This window comes from Elephantulus edwardii, unplaced genomic scaffold, assembly GCF_000299155.1.
Source record: "Elephantulus edwardii isolate Elephantulus edwardi_28Jun2011 unplaced genomic scaffold, EleEdw1.0 scaffold00084, whole genome shotgun sequence".
In the NCBI taxonomy this organism is placed as follows: domain Eukaryota; kingdom Metazoa; phylum Chordata; class Mammalia; order Macroscelidea; family Macroscelididae; genus Elephantulus; species Elephantulus edwardii.
The window spans coordinates 2,098,714-2,114,703 of record NW_006399834.1 but is presented as its reverse complement, the minus strand read 5'-3'; positions in this window follow the sequence as shown (position 1 = coordinate 2,114,703).

Sequence of the window (15,990 nt, the reverse complement as noted above, 5' to 3'; positions counted from 1 at the left end):
ATATATAGAGAGAGAGAGAGAGAGAGAGAGAGAGAGAGAGAGAGAATTAGTTGGAAGCTGGATTTTTCACTTCAAAGATAGTATTTTGAATTATTCCTGTGGCTATGGCAGTGCTGTTAGGAAAATACCTTTAGCTCGCTTCTGGAATTGTCATTTTTAGCACATTAAGTGGTGGCATAAAAGACCAGAAGTGCACTTCGGTACTAGTGGCTTGTTTGACACTGAAGGAATGTCTACACTGACAGTATCAGTCACCTCAGGTCAAAGTCAAGAACTTCCCTGGCCCTTGTAAACTTGTCTCTGCATTAGCAGGCAAGGCAATCACAAATGCCAGTCTCTTGACACAGCCACCACCTGCAGAAGGAACAATCCTGCCTGGACAGGAGAGTTTTGTAAACAGTAATCCCTTACAATAACAAGAACTCTCTGCCTGCTATATAGTGGGGATTGTAAAAATGTGGATGTTGCAAAATGTAACTACTGGTCTGGAAATTTTTCTTCTGTGGGCAGATGGTATGATCAAGAGCTAAGACAGGCATGTCCTTCCACCAACCAAGGGCAATGCTTACACAATAGGCTTAGGTAACAGCTACCAGAGTCGACAGCTTTAGGTAAAACTCAGTGATGTATATTAAAAGAACTTCTTTGAATCCAGACAGCTCAAGTGAAGCATCTTTTCAGGATATTGGGCTTGAATCCCACTACAAGTGTGGGCTCTCCAGTTCATACTTCAGGTAACAGAGTAGATCTGTCAGGTTTGCCTATTTGCTAAGACAACTGCATCCTACGCGTTCCCATATTTCAGGGAAAGAATTTCTGAAGGAAGAAAACAGGACAAAACTGAGAGCAAAACTCGAGCATAACAACCTTGGAATAACATTTACTCTGTTCCTCTAGTTTTCAGAAAACAGCTTTCAACTGCAAAAATATTTTTTGAAGTTGCCTATTAGCGAAATCTGTCCTGAAGCTTATTTCACAGTTTCCTTATGCTGCAGTGCCAACCTGTATATAGTATCTTAAAGGGAATGTTTATTTGTTTGCACCCAGCTCCTATAACGCTGCACTACCCGGCCCTTAGCAAAGATAGAGCTTTTTCCTGAAGATTGGGTAACATACACTGTAGAGTACAATTAATGGGGTTTTCCCCTTAAATAAGATTTTTTTTCTAAGTACTAAGCCAAGCAACACAAGAAAAAGAGCCTTTAGTGTTTTTAGAAGAGAGTCCTCTCTCTTGATGTGCACTGCAAGTTGAAAGATGGCTTTCTGGCTAGTCTTCTCCCCTCAGAAAGACACATTGTTTCCTTGACAAAGTGCATATTCTCAAAAGAAAGAGAATTTCCTAAAGACATGGAATTATTGACAATGATCTTGAAAGTCCACTGTTTTAGGGAAAACTGCAATTACAGACTCAAGTAAGAATTTTCTTATTTTTTTTTTTTTTTGCACAATGTTACTTCCAAGGCTATGAGAAATTCTTACTCTTTGAATATCTCTGCAACTACCAAACTGCTTATCAAACTGTTGAAATAATGTGGCACTGAAATAGGTTTGCTCTTAGAATTTCTTGCCTTTTCTAGTTGGACAGATTGGTGGGAAGTAGTTACCCAAAAGAAATACTGAGGGTCTTTCACAAAAGCAAACCATATGGTCAATTTGTCAAAAATAATAAATCTTTGATGATCAGTTCTCTGAAGAGTAAATATATAACTCATGAGATGAGTAAGGTTTGATATAGTCTTAGAAGAAAGGTATATGGAAAAAGTTTTGAATTGAGGGCCATAGATCCACCATACCCCAAATCTCACACAACTGACACATAGTTGGAGACTAGGAAACATTCGTACCTGTCTGCCTAGGCTGTACTACTATTACTCAATCAAGTAGATAAGTTAAGAAAGATCTCATCAAAGTAATCATACTGTATGTGAATTTTGGGAATGGATAATTCTCCTACATCTTTATCTGCCTTTGTTATAAAGTGCTTGGCTAAAGCTACCACCCCACCAAATCTTTTCTCTTATAAGGCTTAAGAGGAAATAAGAAGGTATAGTTCTCCGGAATAATCTAATTTCTCAAATGCAATCTTTCTGATATACTGTTGTTATATACCTTTGAGTCAGAAGCATCTGACATCTGAGTCTCTAGTGCATTTTCAGGGGTGGTAAATCACATGGGAGGAAATTGCCTCTTTTTTTTTCCAAGCTGGTGGATTCGAACTGTGTGCCTCTGGATGGCAGCACAACTCCCTAGCACTAAGCCACTAGAGCTTCCTTTTCCGTCAGACATAAGCATGGGATAAAGGGGAAACAAAGCCAGAGACATAGTGGTAAAGTCATAAACCTAATTTGCTTTAATAGTGTTTACCTAATACAACATAGATTCTTTGGATCATTTATGGATAAACAGGAGAAAAGAAGAGGGTTGTCATTCATGCTGAAATGTGAGGAGAAGGAGCATCGTCAGGGCCACATAGCCTTTGGAGATAAGGGCTTACAACAGCGATGTGTGCAGCCTCCTTTCCTGGCCTGTCATTCTTCAGAGGAGGGGAGTGTGCCTTCCTCTTCATTCCTATCAACTTGTAATGTGATCCCTCCTCTCAGTCTCAATCCTCCTCTGCCATAGAATCTTTACACTGCGTGCTGTGCTATGATCTTACATTATTAAAGATAGTTTAAAGATTAAAACTCTGGATGGTGTGCCTGATCCTCCAGTCCTGGAAGCAAGATGATTGGGGACAGGGAATAGGAAATGATAGAGTGACATACTGCCTGCTAATGTGACTGTCTCCGGCTAAGTGAGCCTGACAAAGAAGAGAGGCCTTTTCAAAATGTAATCAGAAGATTGTCATCCAACTATCATACTTAAATTCATGTTACAAAATATCTGTGACGGACCCGTTGCCTAACTGCTTGCAAGTGCTTTCTTTTCCAAGCAGAAGTAGGTAATGAGGATTTTATTCTAGAAAGTCTCAATTTCAAACAGAATTCAGTAGGAGATGTCGGCCTCTTTATACATTATTTAATCTCTCACTGAGATGTTTTTCCCCCCTCGTGAAATCTGACCTAAGGTTTTCATTGAAAACCATTGAATTCTGAGTTAATTTGGAATGCTTAGCAACTTGGATGAGACACATCACTTTGAATTAGGCTTCGTGTTCTTAGCACTCAAGAGTGTTCCCAGCATCTGTAAAAGAATCCAGGACCTTCTGTCCTCTGCCACCAGCTCCGTCTCACTGTGCATCTCATGGATAGCTTCCATCTTCAACCTGTAATGAATCCCCTTGTTCCTATCAAAAACACGCTCTGTGTTGGCAGCATTTTCTTGCCTATTTTGTGATTCTAGATAGAATCTACAAGGAAGTTACAGAAAACACAGATTGCTCTTGCTCTTTCATAACTTTCAATGTCCCAGCTTATGCTTGCTCTATGGGGAATGTACTACCAGTTGCCTAAATGCATTGAGAGAACTAAACAGGGATTTTAATAAATAGGGGAAACAGATGGATGCTAGAAGCACTTGCAATGTTAGAAGAATTGTGTGCTTAATAGACTAAGTGTTTAATAGCAGTAATAGCTGCCAAGTCACCACATAACTCACTAATATGCATGAACTGTAGCGGCGAGAAAGTGACTGCTTTCCGTCTCAAGGACTTTCCTAAAAATTCAAGGTTGTAAGAACCTAACCTAGAGAATAATTACTTGTCCAGACGTGATAACAGACTCTGGCAGAACAAAAATGACAGCTTAATTCACAGACAAATATAAGACGGTCTTGGATGTCTGGCTTCCATTTTTCTGTGGAGAGATAGATGTCTTTAAAAAGCCTCAGCAGTGAACATCCTGTCAGTTTAAAAGGTCAGACACTGAAGTGTATCAGAAGAGATGCTGCTGCACAGACCATTGAGAGAAAAGAAAATGATTTCATTATCCTCGTTCATCTGCTATGGATTAATTCAGTCCCCGTCATTGTGGCAATTAAGGTACTTTGGTAGTGCTGTCCTGACCTAGTTGAGGTGGAACCAGGTAATAAAAAGCATCACGAGGGAGGAGGGCTGCTATGGCTGAGTTTAATATTCCTAAGGAACTAAGGTTGTTAGGAAGAGAGTTTAGAGTTGGTACATTCAACTACAGCTGATTAAGAAAAAAGAGCACAGACAACAGCCCCTAAAACCATTTATCTGTTATACCAGAGAGTGAAATTTGCATCTTAAATACTTGGTAAACCATATCAGTACTTGAAAGGATCATGTAAAGGACATTTTGCTACCTACAGGCAGCAAATGTAAGTGAATGGGGTTGAAGAAAACTTGGCTGATTGATACCCTCCTAGGTCAAATAAACTCATTATCAAATCACTAACCCTGACACATGGTGATCTCATGTATCACAGAGCAGCATAGTTCCTTAGGGTTTCCATGTCCATAACTTTTACATTTCAAAATGGACTTGTAGTGCTGATGGCTGGGAGTGTTGAAACCATGGTGTTACTAGCTGAGCCAAAGCCCTTGCACCACCCTCCCTGCTGAGAACCTACTGGAGGGTCAGCACTGAGCTGGTTCTGACTTGGCGGCACATAACATTAACAGAAGTTCTGGTGGTATATGTAGTCCCCAGGGAGTTGTGCTGCAAATCAAAGGTAGTGCCTCTCTAGTGGTTCAAATCCACCAGATTCTCCACCGGAGAAAGACGAGCAATCACTTCTTATGACCATTTCAATCTCTGAAAACCCACTGGAAGGTTAATTGTGAGTCTATTCTGACTCTGGCAATGACTTTGACTTGAGGTCAGATTTAGGGAGCTGTGGTGGTGTAGTCCACATCAAAGTGTGCTGCTAACTTAAAGGCACATATTTGGTACTTCAAATCCACCAACAGCTCTGGAGAAGAAAGATCAGTACTCTCCCTCCTCCTATTGTGATTTCCAGTCCAATAGAGGGTTACCAGGAGTCAGAATTGACTCTCCAGCAGTGAGTTCAAGTTAAGTAAAACAGAACTCCAATTTTCTGTCATCTTTATCATTGTCAACACTTGGATTGTAGTATCTAGAAAGAGGACATAACAGAGTCTTTTAAACAAGCTCTTTCTCATTTTCTCTTACTCAAACATTCTGGATCACAATATTTACTATCTTGTTTAGTTACTCTTCCAAGATTCCTTACAGCAGTTCATGATTTTCATCTACACTAGGCCCAGTGCCTTTATAATGCTTTCTTTAAGTCTCCCTTTCTGTTAGCTTTAAGTTACATGATCTTTGCAGAAGCTCTCATTACTTTTACTTTGGGATTGTGGCACAGTTCATGAGATGTTGCTCTGTTAACACAAAAGGGCTCACTTTCTGACTGTTTGAATCCAGGAGCAACTCCTCAACAGTGAGGAAGACAATTAATTTCCTGATGTGTGAGTTACAGCTGCAGAAACCTGAATCCAACACTAACTCCTCAGTAGAGAGGCAGACAATTTCCTGACGTGTGATTTACAGCTGCAGAAACCTGCTTGAGGGTCCACTGTAACTTGACTCTGACTAGATCAGTGACAGAATGTGACACAATCAAGGTTTTCTTTCACTCCATTTTCCCTTTCATAAATCTTCATGCAATCTGCTCACAATGACCTAACAAATCTTTCCTATATCTGTCTTTAATGATGTCACCCCTATGTTCAAAAATGTCAAGTGGCTTTTTGGTTAATACTAAATTTAAAAATTATCACCCAAACATTCAAGATTCCAGAGTAAACAAGCATTGTGTCTCAATTCCCATTGTTATTATTCTGAGTGTGGACTATAGAGTTGGGATAGACCCAGAGCTGACTTTCCAGTGGGTTTTCAGAGGCAGTAAATGAAAGGAGATTGCCCATCTTTCTGCCATGGAGTAGCTAGTGCACTTGAAATGTGTACCTTTCTGTTGGCAGTGAAATTCCTTACCACCAGATCTCCCTCAATTCCCATTAGTCTTCTATAATATCTACACTCTTGTCAATCAAAATCATGTATATCCACTAAGCAAGGTTAAGCAAGACCTCAGCACTATCTCTTGAGCTATGCCATTTATGCTTCCACTTCTCTTCTTCTTGGAATGCCTTTTCCCTGTGCTTTATCTCAGAATCCATCCCAACCTGCAAGGTATCCAGTCCTTCAGGAAGCAGCACTTCTTGATTCCCCTGCTCTATTTCTCTTCATTTGTGCCTTTACAGAAATTTGTACCACACAGGTCAATTGAAGAATAAACTTAATGCTTTAAGGCCTAAGCTTACATCATAAATTTTAACAAATATTCTTTGAGCACCTACTCTATGTTTGGAATCAATGTGTGAAAAAGAAACAAATACAGAATCAAATAATAAAAGGGGAGGAAACAGACACATATACCTTTTCAAAATATGTAAAAGAAATAAGTAAATGATAGAGCATTATAGAAGTTGATATATGGGATGAAAAAAAAGAAAAGCTACAAAAGGCAAAACTAAAGAGAAACCATAGAATGGAGTAAACAGAATGGGAGAGGTGGAGACAGGTTACAATTTTACCTTGAATGTTATGGTAGGATTCATTAAAAAGAATATGCTTAAGCAAAATATTGAAGGAGTTGAAAAGTTCACCAGATGTCTATCTGAGAAAAAATGTCATCTCAGAAAGGGAAGAAGCAACACAAAGGTCTAGAACACTCTGTGCTTTTCGGGAGCACTGAGGCTGATGTGGGTGGAGTAAAATGAGCAAGAAGGAAAGATGGAAAAGCAGAATTTTGAGGCAGAACTTGGAGCATCTTTTAGCTCATTTTATTTTTATATTCACACTAACTGGCATAAGAGCCATTGTAACTTTGTACATCTGAGTAGCAGAGTGACATGATCAAATTTATATTTTAAAAGGACCACTCTGACTTCCATGTTGAGATTATACTGTGGGCAGACAAAAAAAGAAATACCTAAGCAGAATGGCATGTTAATTTGGCAATATAGAATGGTAGCTTTATCAAAGTAGTAGCAGTGGAAACTACAAGAAGTGATAAAAATCTGGATACATTTTCAAAGTAGAGTTAATGATATTTATTTATAGATTGAATGTGGTTTGGAGATAAAAAAGAAACAAGAATGGTATTTGGGCAGGTAACAGACTAGAGTCATGATCAATTGTGATAGAGAAGATTGTGGGTGAGATAGTTTGAGGAGAAAGGTGGTCATCACTTCAATTTAGAATGTACTGAGTTTGAGATTTATATTATATATTCTAGTGGCAAAAAGTAGGCAGTTGGATGCATCTAACTATAAATATTGTTGTTACTGCAGTTGAATAGCTTGTGACTCATAGCGACCCTATGTAGGTCCAATCTCCTGCTCTATCCTGTGCCAATTTTATTGTCTCTGACACACCTACCCTGTTACCCCAGTCACTGAACCAATTCACTTCATTGAAGATCCTCCTCTCCTGCACTGTCCCTCTACCCTCCCAAGCATGATGTCCCTCTCCAAGGACTGGTCCCTCCTTATAACATGATCAAAGCCTAAGAGTCCTTGCCTCCAAGCAGCAGCCTGATTTTACCCTCTCCAGGACTAACCTGTTTGTTCTCCTAGCAGCCCATGGTATATTTAATACTCTTCTCCAACAGCATAGCTCAAAGGCATAAATTCTCCTTCTATCATCCCTAGTCATTGTCCAGCTCTCTGATGCATAGCAAGTGATTGCAAAGACCATGACCTGTACCAGGCACACCTTAGTCTCCAGACTGACATTACTGCATTTCAATCTATATGCAAAACTATGATTTAGAATAGCAAAACTTGCAATATCCAAGAAAGTTTACCTGAATATAAAATATATTAAGATTATTTATCTATGTATGCCAGTTATGTATTCTGTATCTTCTTGAAGCTGGAGTAATGAATATGATGTTATTGTTACTGTTGATTGCCTTCGAGTTGAGTACGACTCATAGCAACCCTATGAAAAAAAAGGCTTGAAGCCCCTCTACAGCTATTGACATTTATCGGAGTTCACAGGGTTTCCAGGGGCAAGTTAATTAGGCAGTGGATGCCACTCCAGCTTCTGAACCTGTAATAGTATGTTAGTGTTGTTGTGTGCCATTGAGTTGCCTGCAATGAATATGTTACTTATTTAGTTTTGGGTTTTTTTGGGGGGAAAAATCCCAAACTTGATTTTTATACCTGCTATTATAAATACATAAGTTCTAATTGAAGAAAATGTTGAAAATAGCAATTGTGACAAGGAGGAAACTTTTAAATAGCTGCTAGATTGTCAAGAAACTAAAAGTAAGTTGCTTTGAGAAAATCTGCTGTCAGGGATTTCTCAGAGTGCTAAAGAATGATGTCATTTAAAGACTAAAGTGCACCTGATCCAAGCCATGGTCTTTTCAATTATTTACTATGCATCTGAAAGTTGAATAAGGACTACCCTGAGCCATTATCATGTTCTCCTCTATGCTGAAACCCATTGCTGTAGTCACTGTGTTGATCCATCTCATTTGGGGTCTTCTTATCTTTTACTGATGGTCTACCTTTTGCAGCATGATGTCTTTTTCCAAGAACAAGCTTTCCCTGACAATATGCACAAAATATGTGAAATAAAGTTTTACTACCTTTGCCTCTAAAGAACATTCTAGCTACACTTTCTCCAAGACAGATTGTTGGTTCTCATAGCCAGGCCATAGTATATTTAAAGTTTATCGCCAAAATAATAATAATAATTCAATAACTCTTAATTCAAAAGCACCGACTCTTCCTTGACCATCCTTAATCATTGTCTAGTTTTCAGATGAATACAAAACAATTGAAAATATCCTTTCTTTGATAAGGCACACTTTAGTCTTTAGACTAATTTTTTTTTCTCTTTAGCATTAAAAAGATCCTTAACACCAGATTTTCCCAATGCAACACACCTTTTTCCAGTCTCTTGATTGTGGCTATTATGGATGTTGGTTGTAGATCCAAGCAAAATTATATCCTTGAGAACTTCATCTTTTCTCCATCTATCATGATGTTACCTATTGCTCCAGTGGTGAAAATCAGTTTTCTTAATATTGAGGTATAAGTCATATTGATGACTAGTCTTAATCTTTTTCAGTAAATGCTTCAAGTCTTCTTCATTTTCTGCATGTAAGATTGTGTTATCTGCTTAATGCAGATTGTTGATGAGTCTCCCTTCAATCCTGATGCTGCACTATTCTCCATATAGTCCAGTTTCTCAAACATGTGCTTAGCAGAAAGCTTGAACAGGTGTATAGAAAGGAATGCAACCCTGACAAATACCTTTCCTGATTTTAAGCCATGCAATGCTATTCAAACAACTTTGTGATCTATACAAAGAGATTTTGCATGAGCACAATTAAGTATACTGGATTTTCATTCTTCTCAGTATTAGCTATAATTTGTTATGATCCTCACAGTCAAAATGTCTTTGCATAATCAATAAATTATAAGTAAATGTCTTGTATTTTCTTGCTTTCAGTCAAGATTTATCTGACATCAGAAATATCTCCATTCTTCTGAACTCAGCTTGAATTTGAGAATTAGCTTGTTTAAAAGTACATAAAGAACTGTAAGCATTGTTAAGTCTTTACAACTGTCTCATTTCTTTGCATAGTCAAACTGAAACTTGTCAAGTCTCATATAGTTTTCTTGCTCTTATGTCTTCATTATAGAAAAGAACAGTATTATTTTTCCTCCAGAAATACTTTATCATGGACATAAAAAAATAGCATATATGTACTGACATCAATGATATAGTTAATTTTATTATAAATTTATATATTTTTTTTTCCAAATTAACAAAGTTTATTTCAAGTTCGAACCCAGGCTCCCGCATGCTGACTGACACAACAGCATCCACCCGAGAGCCTAAATTTATATTTTTATATCTGATTTTATGTTTTTGCATTCCTTTATTCCAAATATATACTACCTAATAACGTCAAGAAAACAGATTCTCACCACTGGGCCAATTGGTAGCATCATGATCTTTGTTAACAACTGAGATTGTTAACAGCTTCAATTTGCTTGTCTCCACAGTCAACTTTTGGAACTCCAGACAAGACATGAAAAGACTAATAGCATTGTGAAAGTCTGTGATCAGGGACCTCTCCAGAGTACTGATGAGCTGTGATATCTTTCTGGAGAATAAGGTGTGCTTATCTTAGTCTTTGCAGGATATAAAATTGCTTTGTCTGAAATATTTTGAGTATATTACAAAGAGAGACCAGTCCTTGGGGAGGGACATCATGCTTGAGAGGGTGGAGGAACAGCACAAGAGAGGAAGACCCTCAGTGAGTTAGATTGACTCAGGGACTTGGTAATGAGGGTAGGTGTATCAGAGACAATAAGATTGGCAAAGGATAGAGCAGGGTTCAGAGCTGTCGTACAGAGGGTCACTATGAGTCATAGGTGACTTGACAGCACATAACAAACAACAATTATATCTTGTGTATAATTTAAAAAAGTAAATATTTTCTGAATAAAAGATGAAATCTAAAAATAAGCAAACATAACTACAACCAAATAAACAATAACCTCCATGTATATAGGCTCTTTCACTGACCTTGAGTCAGTTCCAGCTTCTGGTGGCCCGTTACACAGTGGACTACACCACTAGTGCTGCCCTGGTATACTGTTGAGTAGGAACGGGTTATATAGCTGACCCTCCAGTGAGTTTTAAGAGATGGTTTAATCTCACAACAGGAAATATTTAGGAATTATTTTTGCTGTCTCTGCCTTTCAAACTTAGCTTGAGGGGAAAATTTATAAGATGACAACTATAAACATTTTTTTTTCAGTTTAAGGTTATGTAGTCTTTGGAAATAGTGCAATTTGGCTTTTGTTTTTTTTTTATAAAACTGCTCATTAAGGATACAAACATCTACCATACACCTTTCTTTTGTCTTTTATTTTTGAGTTTCAAAAAAATAAATAATTAATCAAATGTTGCTAGGAAAACTTCACATGTATTGTCCATAGTGCAATGCATGTGTTTATTGCTCTTATTAATAGCATTACTACACATTGTTGTTTTCTGTTGTTGATTAGCCCAGTATTTATTTTTTTAAGAGAAAATTCTCAAGAAATTCTGGCAGATATTCCATTTGTAGTACTGAAATTAAGGCGCAGAGAGAGTTTAGTTCTGACTAATAGTTTGGTTATGCAAATATTTTATACCAATAAATGGAGGAGATTCATTAGTGAAAAAATAATTACTTCCTATCCCTTAGGGTTCTTTCTGTACAGATATAAATAAGTTAAACATTAATATTTATGGACAAAATAATGAATAGGTGTGAACATCTGCACAAAATATCATACAGGCTTAGGTAATGGAAAATGTAATGCTAAGCCCGGGGTAGTAATATATCAGAAAAGGCAAAGGCAATACGCATACAAACAGAACACAAACATCGTCATAGAACAAGGAAGTTTCTGCCTAAAAAGAAGTGCACAATATGTGAATTAATTCTGCCTGTGGGATCTTAAACTCCTCATAGTTTGCTGCAGTGAAAAATACCTCACTCACATTCTGACAAAAAGAAACTGAAGGGATGGGTTTTATGAGGCAGCCAAATAAGATTTTTTTTAAAAAACTATGATATGATAAAGATTGCCACATTGAATTTTATATTACTTTAACATGAGGAGTCAAAAAAAGATTAAAAAGTGAAATTGGGAAAACAAAGCCTTAAGAATTTGATACTTTAGAAAGCATAGTAAACAAGGTATGAATATATAGTGTTAACACTTTCTTGTCATTAAGGTTATTATAAAAGTTGGTTTATTTTTGAGCTCTTTGTTTTTATACATCCTATAGCCTTGCTTTCTTGAGCTCTAAGAATGGCAAGATCAGCAAACAAAAAGATGATTGCTTGAACCTATGTCATCGGTAATGATTGCACTATGGTGAACACTAATGGAGCAGACAATTGATTCTCATTTCTATTTGGCTAGATTGTTTGTGGTTCACACAAGAAAAAATTAAAATTATATCACAAATGGCATCACTTATCAATTGAGGGTTAGCAGACAAAGAGATCTAAGTAACTACATTCTGGCAACAGACAGAAACAACAGCATGCTTCCGGTCTAGCAAAATACCCACAATTAATTCAGATGACAGCTCCCTTTGGCTAATATGCACAGCAAACATTGATAGGATTGGTCATGAAAGATTCTCTCAGTACCCTTGAGCATGTAACAAAGAATTTCCCTGAGATGGCACCATATCCACCACTTATCTAAACTCATCTCTTTCAATTTAGATCATGATTTCCACAGAAACTTGGAAGACCATTTTAAAGGAGGTGGTCTTAACAGTACTGAATTACATAATTAGAATTCAAAAGGAAAGCTACTTGAAAAATAGTATTTATGGCTTCAGGGGTATAAAGAGAAATAAATAGCTTTTCTAGTATATTAAATACCAAACCTAAATTAAAGTATTTGACATATAGAGGGGGGAAGTGTAATTTATTACAAACGTGCCACAGTCTGTGGTAAAAGTTGCACTAATAAAACATCAAAGTCATTGATGGTTTTAAAGATACATAGTGTTCCCTTCTTTGTTGATAATTTACATTTTTCATTTACTCAATTTGATCTTTTTCTTCAATATTTCAACAAACAAATCAGTGTTCAGCAAGTTCTATTTTAACTAATAAAGTCTAATAATGACATTTTTTAAGTTGCCAGGATAAAATGGGGGGGAAAGTTTTCAATTATATATCTTCTGTCAAATGTAAATATAAACAAAGAACTAGCAATATCTTCTTCTCACACAAAATTAGAAGGCTAACTTTTTGTATTCCAAAGTACATTGTTGAAATGGATAGTAGGCCTAGAAGAGGTGGATATGCCAGTACGTGGGTATCTACTTCCACAACACATGCAGGATGAAAAGATGTGCCTACTTCTTGCCCAGTGATCATCTAGACATGAGCTTCCAGAATAGTTTTGTCCTAATTCCAAATTCTTGGGAGGAGGGGGAAAATCTTCTGTAGAGAGTGAATTTTTTTATATTATATGTAGTATTTATTAATGTTTACCATTCACAGTGACACTTTACAATGTGAATTCAGCTGTCATGGCATTGTCAGACATGTTTTTTTATCAAATGTTTTATTGAGATAAATTTGTACTCATTTTTGTGATACATCTATTAAAAATATTTTCCCACTGATCAAACTATAAAAATTATTTTCTCAGTCTTATGCCCTGCAGCACCTTGTATTCTTTTTTAAAAATTGCATTTGCTAAAAAATGGCATTTGCTATGATTATTTTTTTACATTTTAAAAAGTTATTACTTTGCTTACAAATTTTGTATAGATTACATTTCACGCTACACTTCATTTATATTGTGTTTCATGCAATCATCCCCATTCATTGTTTTATAAAATTAATCACTATTGAACTATGCATGCAAATTACTTTGTTTTCTAGATCTCCACCACATCTTTCCATTTCCTTTTCCCTCTCAGCCCACCCATCAAATTGTATGACCATATGATCTTTCCTCCTGTTTACTGTCACCCGTCAGTTCCCATCCTTCTCCCCTTGGGTACACATTTCATACACATTTTACTAGTTATCTTTTTATTTCTACAGTGATGGTCTTATTTGGTATTTGTCCTTATGAGGCTGAGTTAGTTCACTCAACATAACACTCTCCAGTTCCTCTCAAGCTGTGTAGTAATTTTTTAAATTTTTGTTTCTGATTGCTGCTTAGTATTTCATTATGTGAATGGACCACCATTTCTCAATGCATTCAATTGTGGTTGGGCACTTGGGCCAATAACATGTTCCATGTTCTTGCGGTGGTGAATGATGATATTAATATTGGTGTACAAATCCCCATTTGTTTTTCAGTTATAATTGTCTCAGGGTATTTTCCCAGCAGTAGAATAGATGGGTCATGTGAAATTTCTATGTTCAGCTTTTTGAGAACACATCATCCTGCCTTCCAGAGTGGTTTTACCATTTTATAATTCCACCAATGCTGTATGATAGTTGCAATCTCTCCACATCCTTTCCAACATTTATTGCTTGCTGCTGTTAAAATTTGACTGCTACTGGGGTAAGATGGTAACTCATTATGGTTTTGATTTGCATCTCTCTTATTGGCAGTGATTTTGAGTATTTATTCATGTTGATTATCTACACGTCTTTTTCTGTGAAAAATCTTTCCATGTATTTTTGCCCTATTGTAATTATGTTGCCCATCTTTTTTCTTGTGGAGGCCCAGGAGTATTCTATAAACTTTTGTTATGAGACCTTTGTCTGAGATGATACTGTCAAAGTTTTTTTCCCAATCAGTTGTTGTTGTTGTTGTTGTTATGTGCCATTGAGTTGCTTGCGACTCATAGTGACCCTATGTACAACAGACTTAAACCCTGCTCTATCCTGTGCCAGTCGCACCCATCCTGATTACCTCAGTCACTGAATCAATCCACTTCATAGAGGGTCTTCCCCTCTTGCACCGTCCCTCTCTAAGGACCTCCTTACAACATGTGCAAGATATGACAGATGAAGCCCCAGAATCCTTGCCTCCAAGGAGCAGCCTGGTTTAACCCTCACCAGGATGAATCTGTTTGTCTTCTTGGTAGTCCATGGTACATTCAATAGTCTTCTCCAGCACCACAGTTCAAAGGCATCAATTCTCCTTCTGTCCTGCCTAGTCATTGCCCAAATCTCAGATGCATAACAAGTGATTGCAAAGACCATGGCCTGTATCAGATGCACCTTAGTCTCCAGAGTGATACCATTGCTCTTCAGTACTTTGGAGAGGTCCCTAAGAGCAGACTTGCCCATGGCAATATGCCTTTTAATTTCCTGGCTGCTGGTGCCAAGAGTGTTGACTGTGGAGCCAAGCAGACTAAAGTTGTTAACAATCTCAATTTCTTCACCATCCATCCTGATGCTGCCAATTGGTCCAGTTGAAAAAACTTTTGATGCACATTGGGATTAAATCATTAGAAGCTCCCATTCATCAATTCTATCCTCTTCTAGTGTGTATTTCTGACTGTATTAGTCAGTTTCTTTATACCATGAGTTAGGCCTTCTAAGCTTGGTCTCACGTGGTCTTTCTATGATCTTTTATGGTTTTCAGCTTTACCCCTAGGTCTCTGATTCACGCTTAGTTGATTTTTGGTATGCTGAGAGGTATGCACCCTGCGTCAGCTTTCTGCACGTAGTAGTTCAGCTTTGCCAGCACCATTTGTTCAAGAGGTTGTCATTTCTCCATTTGATAGGTTTTAGATAAATGGATAAATTTCTGGGTTCTTCATTATGTTCCATTGATCTATGTGTGTGTCATTTTACTATGCTGTTTTGGTTATTTCAGCTATGTGGTAGGTTTTAAGAACAGGCAGGTTTTGCCTTCCACTTCATTCTTATTTTATAGAAGTGCTTTGCTTATTCTAGGTCTCTTTCCTCTTCAAAAAACTTGCTGATTGCCTTTTCTATCTCTTTGAAAAATGAATTTAGTATCTGTATTGAGATTGTGTTAAACATATAGATTGTTTTTGGTAGAGTTGTTATTTTCACTACATTGAGTCTTCCTAACCATATACGGTCACTATGAGTCATAGGCAATTCGATAGCACATAACAACATCCATGAACAGGGAAACATTTTTTCCATTTATTTGGGCTTTTTAATTGTTTCTAGCAGAAGTACTTTGTAGGTATTTTTTTAAAGTTATTTCCCATACCTTTTCAACTTATATGCAGAAAAAATTTATCCGGGAAGCTGGGCTCTATGAGGAGAAGTGTGGCATTAAGATTGGTGGAAGATCCATCAACAGTCTACATTATGCAAATGACACAACCCTGCTTGCACTTGCTACAGAAGGTCAAGGCCTGCAGCCTTCAATATGGATTGAGGCTCAATATCAAGAAGACAAAGATTCTCACCACTGGACCAATTAGCAGCATCAGGATGGATGATGAAGAGATTGAGATTGTTCACAGCTTTAGTTTGCTTGGCTCCACAGTCAACACTCTT